We start from the raw sequence: 21,182 nt of genomic DNA on the forward strand, positions 1-21,182 counted from the left end.
CAGGCAGCAGAGGGAGGTCACCTCCCTGTCAAGGAAAAGCAGGCAGTGAATTGCAGCCAGCTTTGAACACAGCTGCTCTCAGGAAATATTCCCGGGATCAGCCCTCCTGACCCTTTGTTATCTCACCCGCCCACATCTTATCTGGGACTCTGCACTCCCACATTTACATGCAGCATTCCAAGTCACTCCTCCCAAACCAGCTCCTTATCAGCCCTGCCCTGGCTCACAGGTGGCTCTGCTGTCCTTTATGTCCCTCCCCGCTCTGGGGGTGCCACCACAGCCGGGCTCCACCTGAGGAGAGGCTCAGGATAAAGCAGAGGGGTGACGGTGACAAGGCCCAAGTGCTGGGAGGTCACGGCCAGCACCTGCTGATGGCACAGAGAGGGATCCTCCCCTTCAGCTCACCCAGGAACTTTCCATCCCCAGCCCAGAGAGGGAGCAAGGACAGTCAGGAGCCATCTGTGACCCGGCAAGTGACGGCCTCGGTGACACCACTGGAGAATGTGGCAAAATGATTTCCTGCTGAATGAAACCCAGAGAGAGCTCGGGAACACCTTCACCCGGGGGTCACCCAAAAAACTCATGTGGGGGGATGAATCCCAGAATCCCGGAGTGGGGCAGGGCTAAGGGAGCACAGAGGCTCAGCTGGTGCCACCCCAGGGCCATCCCGAGCACAGGGCACAGCGGGGTGTGCACAGGGCTCTGGAATATCCCCAGCCAGGGAGGACCCACAGCCTCTCTGGGCTCTGCTCCAGTGCCCACAGGGAAGTTCTGCCTCCTGGGCAGGGAATTGCCGGGCTCAGCCCTGCCCGGGGCTCTGGGGCCATTGCTGGGCCTGTAGCAGGGCCTGGGGCTGCTCTGCCCTCCTGCACACAGGGACGGACAGGGATGGACAGGGACACTCAGGGACACCCGGGGACACTCAGGGTCACAACAGGGTCACCCAGGCCTGAGGGCCCCTCTCAGCATCTCCTCAGCCCCAGCTCCCTCAGCCTTTCCTGCTCCAGGCCCTTCCTCAGCTCCACAGCTCCCCAGGAGCTCCCTGGCCCTGCTGTCCCAAGGAGCTGGACAAGCACTCCAGCTCTGCCTCCCAGGGCTGACAATGTTTATTTTTAATTCTCAGTGAAGACAACAACCTAGATCCCAGCTGATCCCACCCACCCCACATGGAGCCACTCCTGCTTTCTCTCCTTCCTCAGAGGACAAAAACCCCAGAAATGCTCTTGGCTCCCTTCTCCCAGAGGCCCTGGGGTGGTCAATAGCAATAAAAATATGCCTGCAGAGCTTTCACCCTCAAAGCTTGATTTTCCAGGCGCTCTCCCGCAGTTCCTCTGTAATGGCATTTTTTAATGGCCTGGCCAAAGGAACCTAATCTTGCAATTACTCCATTTAAAGCCATGTAATGGGTGAGCAGCTTCCTGGGATATGGGAAAGGAGAAGTGTGGTACAATTGTATTAAAGTGGGAAAATGGAGTAACTACTCACACTAAAAAGGATGAGGAATGAAAAGCAGCATGGTGTGAATTATAGAGAAAGGAATGGGTTTATGACATGCAGCTGAAGGTCTGGCAGCTTTTGAGAGTCACCATTCCCCTCCTGTCCTTTTCACTTGCCATCAGGACAAAAAAAGAGGAAAAGGAGGGAGTTGGGAGCATCAAATCCACAGGGCTTGCAAAGGGGATCAATTGGGTTTGAGGACGGAGTGAGCAGGGCAAGGGCAAGGCACCTCCAGGGAGATTCTCCTGCTGCATGGCAGCATTCCCAGGAGAAGCTGGCAGCACAAGGCCCTAAAGATGGGGAACAGCTGAGCAACCCCAATTCCCAGGACTGAGATCTCCCTGATCCCTGACTTCACAGCATGAAAAAGGAGACTGGGGATATTAAAAAAAAAAAAAAATTATTAAGGATATTGCTTGAAAAACAACCAGGGTGATCCTCAGCAGTGCAGGAGGGATGGCAGGAGGGATGAATTCCTGAGGGGAAGGGCTCCTCACTCCAGCTTGCAAAAGCCAAAAGTCAAATCTCCCAGGCTCTGGAATTCAGGAACAATGGGGAAATGGGGATGCCTGGCCCGTCCTGCTCAGTTTGGGACACTCGTGTCCCCATGGCCCAGTGCCGTCACCGCCACCCACCCCAACATTCAATCCAAGGGAGCTCTCCCACGTCAACCTGGGGGCCCAGCACCACGATGCTCTTCCATATCCCATCCAAAGGCCTCACTGCGCGCTCCGCAGGTCCATGAGGGCACGCTCCAGGCTCCGGGACAGGAGGGGGAAGCGCTTTGGGAAGAGCGTCCGCTTCAGGTCCTCCTGGCGCGTGCTTCTGCCCTTCTTCCTCTTCATGGCGAGGCACCGCCGGCGGCTCCGGAGGGCTCACCCAGCCTTGCCATGGTGCACATGGCCCAGAGCGCCCCAGCTGCGCTCTCAGCACCAAGGTGAGTGCAGGGCTTCCCAGCGCCCAGCCCAAGTGGGTGGGGACCCTTAGGGTGGAAGGGCTGCAAAGGAGGGAGAGAGGTTTTCAGGGCAGTAGGGCGGGTCGGCAGCACCTCGGAGATCACTCTTCACTGTGCTGCTGGGTGGACTTGGCACTGAAGTAGCTGATGAGAGCCACGTTTTCCAGCCTGCCTGCAGCTCTGAGGGGCACAGAGGTGTAATGACATCTCCCACCAATGCACTCCCCATCCTGATGTCCCCTGCCAGCCTGGTGGCACCTCCTGGATGCTCTGGGGACAGCTCCAGTGCCAGGGTCCTGCAAGCATCAGCCCCGTACGCCCCCTCACCACCAGCCACCCCAGCACAAGGGTGAAATGCCAACACAGACATCCCCCCTAACAGATCCTGGGGAACAGTGTCTCATCAAGACTTGTCTTGGAAAGACAGAGACTGAAAATCTCAACATCTCATCACAGGTGGGAGACAGCAGCTGCCATTTATCACTCTTGAGGAGCTGATTGGCATCCTCAGTCACAACTGAATTCTGCGCGTGCACGAGAGAAAAACACCTTCAATTCTTCCCTTCATGTCCCCAAAATGCATGCCCTAGGTTTTGAGGCCTGCTTACTCTGATCAAGCCCTTCTGGATCTCACCAACATGAAGGAACTCTCCTTATGCCTATCCAGCTGTTCTGTGCAGTACTTCCTGGAGTGACTTCCCAGTGATGCTAACAGCTTTACCTGGCACCCCCAAGCAGTTAAGGTGGAAGACTGCAGCAGCAAGTTCCTTGCCTCCAACCAGCTACAATGGAATGGTTTTCCCATAGGAATTACCCTCAGAGGAATAACCCCAGTCCCTCCAGCCAAACTGCCTCCTTTCCAGGGAAGCCAGAGGCTTGCATGCCTTTAAAAAAAGGAAAAATATCCCCAAATCAAGATAGTATTTCAAGTGGGATTATTGCTCGTTGGCCAAAGAGCTGGAAGTTTAGCTGGAACTTATTAGGCAAGCTTTGCAGAAAGGAGGCTGTAAAGAAGGAGGTGGTGTTGCCCTCGGTGCTGCATCCCACTGCCTGCATCAGCGGTGGCCAAGGGGCCGTGAAACTGGCAGGCAGAGGCAGGTGAAAGAAATGGCAGCCAGGAAGCAGAGCCCTGACATGCAGGGTCTTCAGCCTCTTTCTTAGGTTTTCCCTGAGAACACCACCTGGGAGAGGCCAGCAGGAGAGGCTGGGAGCCAGCCTGTGCCCTTGCTGAGCAGATTAGCAGCACTGCTGATCATCCCTCCTTGCCACCCCCAGGAAAGAAGTGTGATCCCTGCCTGGCGCAGAAATGGATCCAGCGAGAGGCTCTGAGGCGAAACTCGCTCAAATATTGAACTAGAAAAATTTTGCTCGATCTGCCTCTCAGTAAACAGTGACTAATTGCTCTGGCTGGAGTTGCTGTACCTTCTAGATTGGAAGGTGCAGATGGAACAATGATAGTGAAGGCTCCTTACCTGACACCGGCTGTACATTAATCACGAATGTTTGCTACGCAAATCCTGTCATACAAAGCAATTATTGCTGTTCCCATACTGACCTCATGTTTATTTATTACATGAGCTCTTTATTTGAACCTTGTCTGGTCTCTCTTCCCATATAAGCATATTAGTATGTGGCTTCCAAAGGCTCCCAGCTGAGAAATTGTAGATTTATTTGTGGCGTGGAGGGATGGCACACGACACACTGACTGCAATGCAGAGCTGAGAGGCTCAGCTCTTACACCAGTGGCTCTTCATGCAAAATGTTCTCACCCCAAGGTCCCTTGCTGGGATGAAGGACACTTTCTAACAGCACAGGGCTGCGACTCTGGGTTTGCTCTGACGCTGCAGTATTAACCAATGGTTAATGGAGACTGTCAGCCCGAGGAGCCACAAAATAAAGCTCTGCTTGGGCTTCTTTAGGGTCTGCTCAGTAAAAGTAAAATTTTACACAGTGCTTCGTCCTTGGCTTTGTCACCTTTGCCTACCTCCAGAATGATGAGTTGCAAATAAATTTAACTGTGCCACCAAGTAAGTTGCAAGTGCGCTTTTGAATGTGGTGGTGTTTGGGTAGCTGGAGGGCTGGGTGTCTTTAAGCACCAAACATTCTCTTGCCAGAGGAGTTTTCTCCATGTGATTTAATGTTGGGCAGAGGGTTTCCTCCTTAACAGCTTGGGGCAGCTCACTCCCTTGATTTTATCCTATGGCTTCTCAAGATGATCATTAAATGTAATTTCTACATTAATCTGGGCTTTGTTTTCCCCCTTCCTTCAGTTAGGCTGCAAAGCAGGCAGAACAATGTATTGTCTGTTTAGTGTTTTCTTTTAAACACGCCCTGCTATGCAGTCTGGGATCTTCTGAAGTCAGCTGCCCCTCCACGCTGATCAGTTTTGTTGCGCAGGGACTCTGCCTGCCTCACACCTCAGGCAAGTCTCTGTTCCTCTCTTGAGCGGGACAGGAAGGGTCTCCATGGTTCCTGCTTCAAACCAAACCCTCCTGTCTGACCTCTTTGGGCCCCTTCCTTGTCCACAGACATTATTGGTGCTCTTTTACTAGGGGAAACTGTAGAAAAGCCCCCAGAGCCTGAATGAAATCAAATCCCTCTTACACCCCTCAGCCCTCCCTGCCTCTCTCGCTGTTCTTTCTTCTGCTCTCACCTCTGCTTTCAGCTCTTCTCAATGTAACATCATTTTCTGATGCAATTAATTCTTATTGCTTCCAAATCATTAATAAAGCACCTAATTGTTGCAGCATTTCTGAGACAGAGAGGCCATGATTTATGTTTGGAATGAGATTTGAGCTACTCCAGCCTAGGCCTCAGATCTGGGCCTTGTGAGGCTTTCCAGCCTCTGGCGCAGTTAGAAATTAAGAGCTTGTGGCACAGTTAGAAATTGTATTAAGGTGTGATGGGAAGCACTGGGCTGTCTGGGTGTGAAGTAGTACAGGTTTATAGTGTGAGGTTTAGGTCACCTTAAGAAAAAGACACACAATGTTCGCTTGCCAATGAATGTGCCTTTGTAAACTGTAAACTGTATAGAAGTGTATATAAGCTGCCATCTCCTCTCGAATAAACAGAGAACGTTGCATTAATCATATTGGTTTGACGTGCGTTCCGTCCTGTCCAGCTTTCCTGTTTCATGAGGACCCTGGGTTCACGTAATTACCAGCAGGCCTGACAATGAACCTAGCAATGCCACACTGTGTACTTTTGCCCCTCTCCAGCATCACCCTTTCCTTAGGATCTCGGCTGGCTTTCCATCCATTCAACAACTTGCATCTCCCAGTCAATTTGAAATATTCCTCCCCCCTACTCCAGTATTTCTCTTTTATGGTGCAGCTGTAGCTTTTGCTAAGTGTTCATTTAATGACTGTTTTTTTTTTTTTTTTTCCCTAAAGCAATATTTTTCTTGAGAAGTTGAATTTAAAGGGGCCATAAATGACTAATAGTAATTAATAAAAATTAAGAAATAATTCTTTAAATGCATATGCTGCCTGGAGCCAAATTCCTAAATCCCTGTTGCTGTTAGATCAGCTTGGGGTTTTATTCTCCCCTGAAGGAGCAGCAGTGCCCAAGACTGTCGGGAATACTCCAAGTGATGGAATAACTCTCCAACAACCCCAGGAAGCTGAGGGCTGGGGGTATGTGGTGGACCATGCCGGCAGCACATAGCTTACTGCTGCTCTCCTCCCTTGCTGACAGGAGGACTGGCTGTGCCAGGGCAAGAGGGGCTTCGGGGACCTGGTGGACAACTTGATCCTCTTGAAAAATACTGCCTTTAACCCGTGGAGAGCCCTGCCACTTCCACAAGACTGTTAGAAAGGGATTACACATTTAAGGGCAAGAGAGTTACATTCAAGTAAAAAAGCAGCAATAAAAGGCTTTTGTGGTTCAGAGCATAAATCAGCCTTTTACTGCTTCTCCTTGCAGTGAGCGCAGCCGCAAGCGCCTGACTCGGGGATTTTTATATCTAGTGGTGAAATATCTGGGGGACAGCAGTGCCAGGGAGCAGGCACAGGACTCTGTGCCTGAGTCAGCACTGCCCAGCCAAGGATGCTGCAGCATCCTGCTGGCTTCAGGAGGGAGGATGAGTGTGATGGCATGGAGTCAGGGACATGATCCCATCGTGCAAAGCAGGACTTGGAAGTGCACAGAGATGGTTTTGAGGGCCACTTCACAACTGCTTCCCTCTCCTGATGATATTTAACTGCTGGTGGTTTTCTTTTGCCAGTGTGGACTGGCTGAAACTCAGATCCACCAGTCCAGCTTATTAAAAGGTCACGTTTTACAAAGTAGCACAGCCACCCTAACCAAATGCGTGCTGGCTAATTGCCTTCGGTGTGAAATTAGGTTTGTGGTTTCTGTGGGATCAAGTGTGGCTTCCTCCTCTCCTCCACAACCTCCTTGGTTGTGTTCCCAGTCGCTGATGAGCATTTGATGTGCAGAAAAGACCTCAGTTTGCAGCCAGAAACACACATTCCAAAGCCCTGGCTTTGCCTACAGCCAGGATGGTGCAGAGGCAGGAGGACTGGAGAAGCTGGGACGTAGCAGAGCAGAAAATGCCTCATGGGGCTGAACCTCAGCAGGCAGTTTGAGAGTTGTCCGGCAGGGTAGGTATGAATGCCCTACAGGTAGGGCATTAGGTCAACATGTCACTTTGTTTCCACTGCCCCTTGCAGTGTCAAGGGGGACAGAGCTGGCCACTGGGACACTGACCAGCTCTGGGTCCTCCCTTGCTGGACCAAAGGGTATATGCAGCACAGCAGTAAATTGTTTAGATGAAAGCATGGGAGAACTTGTGCCTTGCACTGCAGCACCTTATGTCATTTAACAAAGCAGGCGTGTGTCAGCTGTGGTGACAGAGATGCTCCTTGTCAGCTGGGCTGAGCGAGAAGTCCTGGTCCATTAGGCAACACGTGCCAGAGTGCACAAAGCTGGAAGCAGGCATCTCTGCACAGAGTCAGCCACCCTGAAACAAATCCAAACACTTGGTGTGACAGAAATATTCAGTTGGGTCTCCTCTTGCCTGCCAACACAGCCTCATACGTGACAAGCAGCCAAAAGCCCATGCAAGAAGAAAGCTTGTGCAAGAAAAAATGACTTCTCACCTGCAAACAGCTGAGACCCTTGGAAATACCTACTAGCCCACCTCAAACTGATGTCAGGACAATGATGGGTGCTTCTTTATAGGTGCAAGCTTTTCAGTTCCCACCTGGAGAAGCAGAAGGAAAAATACAGGCTCCATATATGCACAGCCAGGCGAGCAGCTCTTTGGAAGTCCACGGCCTTTGAAGACAGCTGTGGTGAATATCTGTGGGGAGAAAGAGTGGCATGGGGGTGTCCCACCTCCTCCATCTCCTGCAGAGATTCTGTGCTGCGTGGCCCAGATCCCCAGCTCCACGTTTCCAGAAGTGGGACCTACAGTGGGAGCAGTGTGGAGCTCAGCTGTGTTTGCAGCACTTCAGAGATGAGATCATAACCCCAGAGGCAGAGCAGAGTCGAGCTCCAGGTAGGCAGGGAGACGTGAGCTCAGCCACTCACTGGGGACAGTTAATCCAGCATCAGCACTGGGCCCATTGTGGGGTGGTGTAATGCACTAAAATGTTTCTTGAGACCAGCCTTTAGTTACATAAAATACAATTACTTGCTTGTGTTGTATTGACTGCTTCTGCAATTTTGTCTTTATAAGATATTTTTTCTATCATCTAATTGGGTGGCTTCTTTCAGGTTCCCAGAGTACTCTTCTTTGTGCTTCAAGGGAATTTTTGTTACTCTTTAAACAATAATTCTGAAAAAAAACCCGTTCTGATTTGTAGTAACTCTCACACAAAGGGAAAGCTCCTGTTTTTTCAGCCCACAAGCCATCCAGTTCTCCCACAGCCTTCTTAAATTCCTAGCCACAGAATGGTTTGTGCTGGAAGGGGCCTGAGAGCCCATCTGACCCCAAGCCCACATACACGGTCACCTGCCACCAGATCAGGCTGCCCAGAGCCACGTCCACCATGGCCTGCTTTGACCACACAAGAGGCACCTTGAATCCAGATCTTGTCCCATTATCCATGACACGACCACTTGACCACTAACTGGCCTCAGCACAGTTTGCTGAGCTTTCCCCATTTCAGTGCTTTCCCTCTTCTGCCATAAAACCTGCCCCAAGTTCCATCCAACCTTATGAACAGGAATGGTTGCAAGCTTCCCTCCTAAGGTTTTTAAATTAAGACTTAATGAAGACTCAGAATTTAAGGTTAAATGTTATTAATTATGTTTGTACAGTTCGATTTCCTTGGCAAGCATTTGAGATAAAAACAAAACAAGACAAGCCCCAAACGATATTTGCACATTCTAGAACACCGCAAATCCTTCCTTGAAAATGCACAAGAAATCCCTGTAGAGCACTGGTACACTTTCAGCCAGCCTCCTGTCCAATTTCCTGGGGAAAAAGAAACCAAAACAAAATGCAAGTTTACAACCTTGTGATTTTAAAAAAAGTGAAATATCTTAAATATTTGTATTTGTCTGTTCTGGCTGCTCAGTGTGCATTATAGCTACATATGCAATTAACTTCTATTCCACACCTCTGCATGGGTGAAGATCTGAAGTACAGATCCCCTTTGCATCTACTATACATCACTTTTAAAGAATTGCCTTTAAAGTATTACATTAGGCTGCTGTTTACCTTCCACTTAGGTCTTTCATTACAAATCCAACCATTGGCTGGATCAAGTTTTCATTTCTGTAATATTTTTTTCTCGCTGTAGCAATGCCTTGTAAACAGCCTCCTTACACAGGACTATGAGTGAGCAGGAAAAGCCAGGGAATATCTTGTGGTATGAGGATAAAATTGCTCTGCTTACTGCCTTATAAAATGCACTTGATAAATTTGAATAATCTGAATTTTTATTGCAACAGTTTTTAAAATAAAGAGGTACCATTTTCCTCTTTCTTTTTTTTTGTTTTTTTTTTTTTTTTTAATAATTCACCAAAATCTTAATAAACTGTTTTGTCTGAACCACAGGGAGAAATGAAAGGCTTTTCTATGTAGTGACTCACTGGATTATTGAAAACAACTATGTGGCTGTAACTGTTTGCCTTCCTGATATATCTTTCTGCTCTGTTTTTAATAACGAGATCACTGTAGAGCTTTGATGAAGAATGAAATTTCTTTCTTTTCCAGATTTGATTTTTTGACAGAAATATTTACGTGGGTTAGAGAAATGCATCTAAAATGACACAGCTCAAGTCTACCAGGATCAGATTTTTACATACACGAGTTGCAGAAATCTGCCTGCCCATCTTAATTCTCATAATTTATCCCTTTGTGTGTTTTTTCCTTCTGTGGATCAGACAATGAATTTTTCCTCCCTTTTTGTGAATAAGCCTCTCTCAGAAATGAGACACATGGCTTTAACTTCTGGGGGAAGCGTTGGCACCTCTGCCAAGGAAAGGGATGTGAATTGATGGGCTGCTCTGCTCTGGAACATTAAGCAGATCACACTCCCACTGCAAAGTGCCATTGTCAACATTAAACCCTCTTGTTAATAGCCCACTGGTTTGGGTTTTTTTCTGTTTGTTTTCCTTTTCAAGTGTATCTACAGTTAACTGCAAGGAAAAAACCCAAACTGCAGAACAGTGCCGAGAAGGGTCTCCCTCCTAAACAGCCTCTCAGGTAGCTGCTGTAAGCTCTCCTCTCTCCATAGGTAGGAAGCAGGAGTGTGGCTGTCTTAACCCATCTCCAACACCATTACAGACAGTAGATGATGTTTTTAAAAAATGAATTATTTGCTATGGGATTCAGGAGGACATTGTGTGTTTTGGTGCTGCTTGACATGCTGACAAGCAGGGGAAAAATGTTGCCCTGTAAACTTGGCTGTCTCTGTTGATTGAGAGATGTCTTATGGAAAGGTACTAGTCAGTATAAACCCCAGGATACCCAACAAAGAGAGATTTCAATAAATATAGAGAGCCATTAAAGCAGCTCACCCTCTCTTCACAGGCTCAGGTGTAAAGAGAGATGCTACCTATGCATTTCTGTTGATCTCCATGCTAAACAAAGCCACAAGCACATGGAGAAAGTGGCATTTCAGATATCACCATGTTCCTTTCAATTAGCCTGGAAAACCTGTCCAGGGCTGAGCCCTCTCCCACTGAAACTCCAGTTTAGCATCACTGACACAGAGAGACAGATATTCCCTCCATTGTGCAATTTGGGGTGGATTTTTTCCCCCCACTATGCAGAACAGGTGAACAACTTTCTTCTTCTTAGGCATTTACAAGACTTTTTAAAGATCAAAGCAACCAAGCAACCAGGTAAAACAAACTGCACCTGCCAGCCCGTTGGACCACTGTAAAATTCAGTGCTGGAAGGGACTTTCTCCAGAACAGTCTCCTGGCCTTCACAAGGCATTCACCTTAGTCTTCCTAATGACCTCTCTGCATGTAGCTCTATTGGCAGAGCAAGGCTTGGGGAGCCATCAAGGGAAGGTGATGGTACAAATGTCCCCACCTTTGTAAATAAAATATCCCACACAATACAGGGCTGCCAATGGTTGGTTTTCTGGCTCTCACACATCTACTCCTCTTTTGGAGGAAGCTGAGAGTGCAAAGGGAGCAGAGCCTGCAATGAATCCATCAGCTCAAAAGCAGGATTCTAAACTGGAGATAATCCTTGTCTTCTCAAAACTTTAACCTAAGGGAGCACAAAAGGAAAAGTAATCATCTCTTGCTGGTCAATCCCTTTGCTCAGTGTCGCAAATATCACAGAAAGAGAGGCCATCAGCACGGTTTGCTTTAGATCAGGAATAACTCCTGTTCCAGCCATTGCTGGGGGCTGTTAAGGCCTTCAGGTTTTTGATGGATTGAGGAAAGCCTTGACAATGCAGACAACTGCAGTGAAATAAGAGGCTGGCTCAAACAATGACCCACTGATTCTATGTGAGACAAAGAGATGATGGCACTGTCTGCCTTGGCAAGACCTCTCCCTTCACCGCCCTTGGTAGGCATCCCTTTAGTGACTGCAAGGGGCAGAGCTGGTCCCTCAAAGTTTTCTTCCTTCCCCCCTACTCCCAACTCCCGTCCTTGTCATAAAGAGTAGGAATCAAAAACAAGCCTGTGGCTTTGCTAGCATAGCAGAAGAAAAATCAATCTCCTTGTTGACCTGGTGAAAGAAAGGTGGAGTACCTGAAGTTCAGTTTTCCCATCTCCAGATGCCGCTTACACTGATAGGCAAACTTTCACAGAAGAAGGAGAGTAATCTGCAAGTGCTCTGCTGTAGTGTGGATTCATCTGTCCAACAGCAGCAGATAAAGGTGAAGGCAGCTCACTTCCACACTCACTCCCTAGTTTGCATCTAGAGAAAGTTTTGAAATTTGGGAAAGAAAAGAAGATAATTTGCAACCATGAAAAATGCGATAAAACAAAGCAGTGTAGGGAAAGGGAAACTGAGCAAAGCAAAAATAACTGGCACATTTTTACCTGTTGATGTTTCTGTCACCAATGGGGCTTTTTATTCTCTTCAAGCCAGGCAAAACCTGAGGTGTAACCTCTCCTCCAGGGCTCGATATCCAGAGGAGTCACCTCAGGGAGCACGTGGCAGAGGTGGCCGTGATGCTGAGCTTTGGCTGGGAGTCCTCTCAGGAACACGACGGGTGTGGTGAGGCATCACAGAGCTCTTGGCTGCGTCAGCTGCCCACCTGTGATTGCAGGGATGCTCAATTGGCAAAGAGTCACCCTTCCAGCGGTGGGATGCTTCATAAACTGCTGGAAAGTCTGGGAAAGAGGTCACAAACACTGCTGGGAAGGTCTGGGAAACGCCTCAAAAGAAAAGGAGAAATGGGAAAGAAGAATAGAAAAGAAAAAAAAAAAAAGGCAGAAAATTAAAAAGAAAAAGAAAAAAGGAGAAAGGGGGAAAGGAGATTTTGTTGCAACGAATGCCTGCTGCGAAATAGCAAGGCTGGAACTGCCCAGAATGCAGCGGAGACGCTCCGGAGCCCGCCGGGCCCGGCGCTGCCCGTGCGGCCGCCGCAGCGCGGTCCAACACCGCCTCTCACGGCTCCGCTGCTGCCAGAACCCGCTTTTGGGGCGCGCAGGCAGCTCCTGCCGCAGCCCACGGCACCGATTCCACCCTGCCACAGCTCCGACATCGCCGGGGCGCGCCCGTGTCCCACGGCGGCAGAGCGTAGCGGGGACCCGGCCAGCCGCACCCCGCAGTCACTCCCCGGCTGGAATTGGGGTAGGCGGGGTGGGCTCCTGCCCTGGGCCACTCATCACGGACACGGGGGCACTTGGAATCAGAGGGGGAGCCGATTACCCAGCCCTGGCTGCACCCTGCGTCCACACCGAGCCACCTTCACACCAGGTTTACACCCACATGAAAATCCCAGAAGAGCACCTCAGCACATCGACTGCTGCGGACGCCTTGCGTTCTCCTTGTTTTGACTTTGGCACAGACACTGGAAAGAGATGGTTTTCCTTCTCAACATCAAAGAATTTCCATCGAGATGGAAAAAAACCCATCGAGATGGCTTTAAGCCCAGGTAAAGCAGATAGCTGCCCAGAGCAGGTACCCTTGATAGATGACAAGGCAGCAGGTTTGCTGCCGCAGAAACTGTGAAAAGCTGAGCTGGATGGTGCCCCAAGACCCTTGAAGATGGCTCAGGGTGTGTAGGCAGCAGACACAGTTGGGATGGAAGGAAATAAAGAAGGATGGTCTCCCTGTCCCTTCAGTCTGGCACTAAGGAGGGATGAGAGGTCCCCAAGGCATTTCTCATTCCTCTTCCCCAGAAGCTGATACGCCCTCTGGCCCAGGCATATCAACTGTGCCTGTACCAAACGAGGCATTTTCAGTTCAATGTAAGCAGCTTCTGAATTCACACACCTGGGCTCCTCAAGCATTTTTATCTGCCCTCCTTACCCCACCCCCCAACAAAAAAAATGCAAGATCCTACTAAATATGGACAATGCATCCACTTTCTGTTGCAGAGCTCATGCACCTGAGCTGCAAATACAACTGGCTGGTACAAACATGAGCTACACTTACATTCTGACAGCCTAACAGCAACCCAGAAAGTTTCAGTCTACCCACTCCAGTTCTCTCTGGATCTGCATCTCACTGAACAATTTTGGCCCTCAACATTCACCTTTCTGTCGCAGACTTGTGGCCTCCAGCCCTGTTCCTTTCTACCTCAGCTGCCATCACTGTCCTGCTCCTCAGTGGTCCTGACTGGATGGTGCTTAAACCATGTCTTAACTGAGCATCACCAGTGAGCTGAGAACCAAGGCCTGGCAAATACCAGCATGGGTTTGCTGAGAGACCAATGTCTGCAGGACTTATCCCTGGTAAGAAAAATAAATGGTATGTGAAGAAATCAAAAGGTGATACTGCATTGCTCAGGGTTTTGTTCAATATTAGCTGCAATGCTACAGTGCAATGTGCTGGCAGTGGTAAGTAAATAGATTATGCACTAAGCTTTGTACACTAAATAGTCCATTCCTGAATATATACTTCTCAAATTAATCACTGACAGAAGCTAATGACATAGTCTCAAGCCAAGAGGCTTGAAATGGCTTTGCAGAGGCAACCAGTCTTGATCTCTACTGGCTGCAGAGTCCTCCTGCTCTTGTTTCTCCCAATAAAACGTATTCTGCAGGTGCAATTATTCAGTGGCTGGGGTTAACTCAGTGCTCTAAAGGATGAAGGTAAGGTAATCGACTATATTCATCTTGGTATTTCTTTTGCATGCTCTAGGATCATAAGTACAAGACAAAATATTATTGCAGGAGGCTGAATTTAACAAGGTATCAGCCAAGGGGACAGGACTTTAGGTGCATGGGGATACTATGCTGAGTGGGACTGTTGGGGAGCCCCAGAAAAGATGCTAGGTTTATATTAGCTGATTTCAAAATCTCTGTCAAAATGTGCCATATCCCTGGCTGTCAATGTCATTCCTAACAACACAGGCTTTTCCCCTCTTCCACAGGCTGGAAAGAAACTGGCCCTTATCTCCCTCCTAACTCAACCCTCCCCACCAGGGTCAGTTCCAGAGCCCGCAGGTCCTGCTAATGAGAGCACTCACGGTGGGAATATGGACACTTACCTGCTCCAAGGCCTTCCCCGGCAGCAAGCTCAGGCTGCCAGGCCTATGGATCCTGGATCATCCTTCCCACCGAAACTTCCATTGCACGGCTCTTCCATTGGCACATCTGTGCTCAGCTGGGACTACTCTGCTCACCCAGGGCTGCTGGTAAAGGATGGAGAGCAGCCTGGCAAGCTCTTTCTCCAGCTCCCTCTGTGCTCTTGGGGAAGGTAGAACCTTGCACAGGAAAGCAACTGGTGCCACAAGGAGTGGGTGGCAGCAGGCAGCTCTGGGGAAGCCCCTCAGGAATGCTGTATCCTGAGGGAACACTGTTGGCCTTGACCTGTGGGCACCTGCAGAAGCTTAAAATCAGCTGCCTCAGCTTCCAGGGCCTCTCTTGGCCAGCATCCTGACGTGGATGCAGGACGGCTGCCAGGCACTGCTGGGACCCAGCGGGACAGGAGCGGCTGTCTCGTGCCCACGCAGCACCCGTGACACAGCCAGGGCCATCCCGAGAGCAGACAGACACTCACGGGCCAGCAGAGAGGAGCAAGGAGCCCTGGGCTCCTCTCAGGGTATCTCAGCTGGGCTCGCTCCACAACACGCCCCCATTTGAAGGCCTGCTGATGCCCAGCTGCCAGAAATGCCTCCCTTCTTCTCTCCAAGATGCACAGGGAGAGCCAAGGAGCAGGACACCTCGGCAGGAAAACCTTCCAAGCCTTTTCTGAGGCCAGGCACACACCAAGATCAGCCAAGACTCTCCACCACGCTGCCTGGCCCACCCAGCCCAGTCTGTGCTGGCCCTGGGCCACAGCAGCTCCCAGCAAGCAGGAGGCAAATGCATCTTGCCAAGAGATGCAACACAACAGACAGGGAAGATGTGAAAAGTGAGTGTGTAAAGGCCTTTTAATTCACAGCTCCCACAGAGAGCTCTGGGGCTCACAGATGGACAGAGATGATTCTGCTCACCCCTCTGTCCAAAGGGGGGGTAACACACGCTGCTGCAGGTGCTTGTGTTGGTCTCTGCAGGTCCAGGTGGATGCCAAACCTGCTCTTCACAGCCTTCTCCCTTCCCCTGCCCCTCTGCCAAGTGCAGCAGGCCTCAAGGACTGAAAGGAGCACAGAGAGCCAAAGGGGGACACTTGCACCTGCCTCACTGGGAGCTCCCTGGGAAGCACTTTCCTTGAGAAGCAAGCCCCTTTCCTCCAAATGCATTACCCCAAATGTGCAGCTTTTCTGCTCAACACCAACACACCCTTAGGAAACGCTGGCAAGGCTGAAGGACTTCATGTCCTTTCAGGACAGGCACTCCAGCTCTAGCTCCTATTCCCAAGTGCCTTTCCAGGTGGAGGCTCAGACGTGCAGCCCCAGGCCCTCTACAAACACAAGCTGCTCACTGCCTCTTCACCTGCCTCAACTCCTGCCTGCGCCCACGGCACCAAGACCAGGCTGTTCCCAGCCAGAGCCCAGAGCCCTGCTCCCGCAGGACGCTCTTGCCAGCACCTTCCAGGCCTCTCTGCTGTGCACACAGCGCTTTTCATGCCCGCTCCCAACAGGCTCTGGAAGGCAGAGCACAGCCTGGCTGCCTCTGCCACCAGCACAGCCCAAACACAGGCGGAGGAAGAAGCAGCAGGGGCTGTTTTGTGGCCATGCCCAAGAGAGACTGGAAGGGTGCCCTCCCTCTGCTCTCACTTGCTTGGCTTTCTGACTGGCTCTGAGCCTGGGGCTGCCATTCCTCACTTGTGGGCACCAGAACCACAGCCGGGATCCCGGCACTGCCTGACAGCGCTCCGGGCACTGGCAGGGTCGCGCGTCCCAGTCTGGGGCACCGCGCTGCTCCTTCCTTTGCCCTCAGGCACACCCAAAGCTCCCTGCTAAGCCTGGATGGTCGCTGGTTCGGCCCTCTCCCTGATCCTGTGCAGGGATGGAGCACTGCTGAGCCTTCAGGAAGCTATTCCTGAAAACTTCCAGCATTCCAAGCTCCTTTGCCCTCTGTGGAAGCTTGCCATGGAATCCCTCACAGCTGCCTTCAGAGCATACTCAGGTTGGCTCTTCCAAATTCCAGGGGCTCCAGGCTGCTCAGCAAGATCTGCAACTCCACAGGGTTGTGGAACTGCACCTTCAGCACAGGCACCTCTCCAGCCTGATCTGCCCTCGTTCTGTGTGTGTGTGCACAGAACACGGCGTGGAAGAGAACAGCAGCAGGGGCCTGTGTGTCCCAGGGCCCGGGATTTGTGCCGCTTCAGCTCCACAGAGATGCAGGTAAGGGGGAGAAATCAAACTCTTTATTAATGGAAGGGAAAGGGAAGGGATGAGATGGGGAAAAAAAAAAGGGGATGGGCAGGGTCTGAGGGCTGGAGGGAAGGAGCTGACAACAGGGAATGGGGAGGGAGCTGTTAACAGGGAGGGCGAAGGCAGCAGCTATGGGAACTTGAAGCAGACACAGCTGTGGCCAGCAACAGGTGAGCCTGGTGCTCTCTTCACTGTCTCCTGGTACTCTTCTTGGGATTGTGGTTCTCTGAATCCAGCAGATGACCTTAGTTCTGCACATCTCTGTCCAAAAATTGCCTGAAGTTCCAGGTTAGTGGAGGATGGGCTGTCATCTTCGCTCATGGCTTCAAGGGCTGGAAGACAGATAAACTACCACAGTCAGAGCCCAGAGGGCCACCCAGCGATTCTTCTGCTAAGGCCATCTCTCCCAGCTCCTGCCATGCCTAACAGAGATGAGGACCCAACAGGATCAGCCGCAAGGCGCTGGTCACGAATCCCCCCAGTGGCGTCCCTGAAATCTCTCTGTGCCCTGCCCACACCAGCCCTCGTCCACACAAGGAGCGAAGCTGACCGCAGCCGGGACAGGGATTGCAGCTCCCTGGCAGGCATTGCAGCTCTCCCGGCCAGCCCCCGCTGACAGCCCGCTGCCCTCACTCACCCTGAGTGAGAACGTGAAGCTCGGCTGGCTGTCCCTTCAGGTAGCGCCTCGCCATCCCTGGGAACACAGAGCCTGTCAGGCCCAGCGGCACAGCTCCCTGCCAGCGGCGCTGCCAGCCCTGTGCCCACACGCCCTCCTGGCCCGGCTCGTGGCTCACCCATGAACCTGAGGGCCGCCTCTCGCAGGGGCTCCTGTGGGCTCTGCAGGTAGGGCAGGGCCCGGCGCAGGTGCTCGGCCACTCTGCTCCTGTCCTCTGCCAGCTGCAGAGAGCGGCAGGAGGGAAGGGTTGGCCCCGCAGCCCCGCCGGGCCGGGGCTCCACGGGCACCCGGCTCGGGCCGCAGGAGCCTGGAGCAGAGCCCGCGCGGCCTCGGGCTGCAGCAGCGGGCAGGGGCACAGCTGCCAGCCCGCACACCGAGCACCGCGCTCAGGGGGCTTCTCCAGGCTGGGGCTGCGGCTTCCCGGCCCTCCTTACCAGGCACTCGGCAAACTTTGACAGCTGCTCCTTCTTCAGCAGCTTCTTGAGATTCCTCTTCTTCAAAAACTCGGCCACACCAAGCAGCGTTTCCCGAGAAGCCTGGAGAGCAGCCGAGACCCAGAGATGGCCCCAGAGCCCAGGGCGCAGGACCCGCGTCCCTGTGGCAAGGGCCTGGAGGAGGCTGCAGCCCGCCAGGCGCCAGGGCAGGAGGCAGCCCAGCCCCCTCCCAGAGATCCACCAGCATCACACAAAACCTCACATTTGCCACGTGCTGGTTGTCCTCATGGCAGTGCAAGAAAAGTGGGAGCAAGCTCTGACACAAAATCTTCTTCATGGGCTTTTTTCCCTCATCCTCTACCAAGTTCATCATCTTGTCAAAGAGTTGAATAGAGAGCAAGTGCACATAGCTGCTGTCCTTTAGAAAAGAGGAGGATAAGACTTTTAAGACCAATTATTCCAGGCTCACCAGAGACAATGTCAGAAAATCCATAAGGGAAAAGTGTATGCGGGCAGTCTGTGCCCATGGCTGTGGACATAGAGCCTTACATGGTCAAAGAGCAGGAGGAGTGCCTCAGCGAGCTTCGGGGCAGTGGTGCGGGATACCAGGATGTCTTTGTGCTGGAGGACATTTGTGAACACGTGGAGGCTCATGCTGACCACCTCTCCATCTGCATCCCCCAGCAGCTCCAGAAGGCTTTGAGACAGCGGGTACATTCTTCTGGCCTGTGCAGAACACAAGGCTGGGCTGGGGAGCCGTGGACGGCCGCACGGCCAACACCGCCCTGGCACTGCAGGCCCACCCTGCTGCTGCAGGGCCCACAGGCCAAAGGCCTGTCCCAAAGCACTGGGGCAGGTGAGGCAGGAGAGCTGGGAGCAGCTGCCTCAGCTCCTGAAGCCCTGCCAGCCCAAGGGGCTGCTTTGCCCAGCGCAGCTTCAGCTGCTGCCCCCTTCTCACCATCGAGGGATCCTTGGTGAGCACCACAAGGCCTCGGAGCGCCAGGCGACGCCGCTCCCTGCACTCGCTCCGCAGGTACCTTGACATCATCTCCAGAACCCTGTCACCGCATTCAATCAAGTCCAGGCCCCCGAGGACCTGAAAGGCACAGGGCAGTGACAGGGGACCCGGCCGGCAGGAGCCCAGAACCGCACGGGGCCGGGCCCAGGCAGCAGCACAGGGCGTGGGCACCGTCCCAGGCACTGCGGCTGCGAGAGGGCAGAGAGCCGGGAGGCAGCTGAGGCAGGCAGCGCTGGCCAACAGGCTCACCTCCACCAGGAATGCCAGGCAGGGCAGATCCCAGCACGGCTCTTCCCTGCTCTGTGGCCAGAGCAGGCGGAATGCAATGCGGGAACAGAAGGGGTCCAAGACATGGCACAACACCCTGGCAAGGGGGGAAAAAGGCCCTGAGGTGGGAAGGCCAAACCCCTCCCAGGAGTGACTCACAGAGGTCGGGTCTTTCCCCAGCATCCCTGGAGAGGATGTGGGCGCTTTGTGAGGCGGACCCTTCTGGGCACCCTCCTCTCCAAGCCTTTTCCAGTTTCCTTGGCTGCCCCTCAGTGCAAAGGCCCTCTGGCCCATGACCGCAGGGACTGTGAGGGGCACCTGGGCACAGGGCACAAATATTGGGGACCGTGGGGAGAAGGGGGTCTCACCTGGCCAGCAGACCCACAGCATAGTGCTGGGTGTCAGCACGCAGCAGCATGTCCCAGCCACCCTTGAGCTCCAGAGCCAGCATCACATGGTTCCGCTGCAGTCGGCAGAGCAGAACCTTCATGGCCTGCACTGCAAACCTGTGTGCAGAGCAAAGCCCAGGTCACACTGGGAGCGCTGGCACTGGCCACAAGGGCACGGGAAGGACAGGGGGACTGGGACCTGTTGGGCTTGCAGTGAAGGTGGTGTGCCTGCCAGCATGCTCTCCAGAATGTAGCAACTTCCTCTGATGGTATCTGCTGTGTGGTGATGACAACATGGAAGAGCAGAGCCACAAACAGGCGGGAGGAATAAAGGTTCATCACCTTGTGGCACTTGGGCACCTGGAGAATCACCCAGAGACCCAGAGTTGCCTGCAAGAGAACAGCCCAAGGCAGCGCTCAGTGACGAGGTGTCCATGGGGCAGGGCCCAAGAGCCGACGCAGGGGGAGCAGCGGGCTGGGTGCCCCCTGAGCCTGCCCCTAGCCCAGGTTTCAGCCCAGCAACTGAGGGATGGAGAGGATGGAGAGCTGCTGGCAACCTGGGGGTGAGCAAAGGCCAGTTCTAGAAACTCACAGCCAGGGCAAAGACTTCCTCGTTGTCCCCATCAGAGGTGCACATGCTGTGCAGAGGCCAGTTCTCCATCACACAGAGCAGCGTTGGCAGCACCTTTTCCACTGTGGGACTCGATGAGCCTATGGTTCTCCACATCATTGCAGCGGCTCTGTGGGATCAGAGCTCTGTGTCAGGGGCATCTCAGTCACGGCACCATGCCCTGTGCACCCGTGGGGGCCCAGGTGACAGAGCCCCTGTGCCCTGAATGGCAGGGGGGGAGCGCTGGCAGCAGGCTCAGGGAACAGAGGGGCCCGAGGCTCCTGGGCCTCTCTGCCTGTCTGGCAGAGCCCATTGCACAGGCTGTGCAGGGCCGTGGGCCCTAAAGGCTGCTGAGCCCTGAGCTCTCAAGGCTCGTGGGCCCCGTACCTGTCACACGTTGGGGCACAGCGCAGGAGGGTCAGCACCAGGTCAGCAGGGTGTTCTTTAGCCAGCCTCAAAATGTCAGTCTTCAGCCAGACATTCACAGTGACTTGGGACATGAGACTCTGGTGGATGTTCTTCACCTTGGCTGGCACCTGGAGGAAGCATGGGGGAGAGATGGAACGTTGTCCAAGGGAACAACTTGCCCAGCTATTTCAAAGAAGTGCTTCCCTTCTTCCACACTGTGCTGGCCTCAAACGCTGAGGGGGCCCAGAGACCATGGCTTGAGGGGACACACGATGCTGGGAGGCCTCCAGGCCTGGCCCCAGGCTGCTTACCTGCTGTTGCTGAGAAGAAACACAAGGGTCCTTGAAATAGTCGAATATGAGTTCCTGACTCAGAGTGGGAGAGGGCATGGTGTCAGTATTTGCGATGCCCTGAGTGTCTCTGGTTTTGGCGTTTGTGATATCCACATCCTCAGTCACTGCCATGTCAGCCTTTGCCCTCTGGTCATTCCTTGCAACCTCAGAGTCTCCTGAAGGTTCCGCTGGATCTGGGCTGTTGTCGGTATTTGTGATGCCCTGAGTCCCTTCATTGT

This window comes from Taeniopygia guttata, chromosome 25 (genome assembly GCF_048771995.1).
Source record: "Taeniopygia guttata chromosome 25, bTaeGut7.mat, whole genome shotgun sequence".
Lineage (NCBI taxonomy): Eukaryota > Metazoa > Chordata > Aves > Passeriformes > Estrildidae > Taeniopygia > Taeniopygia guttata.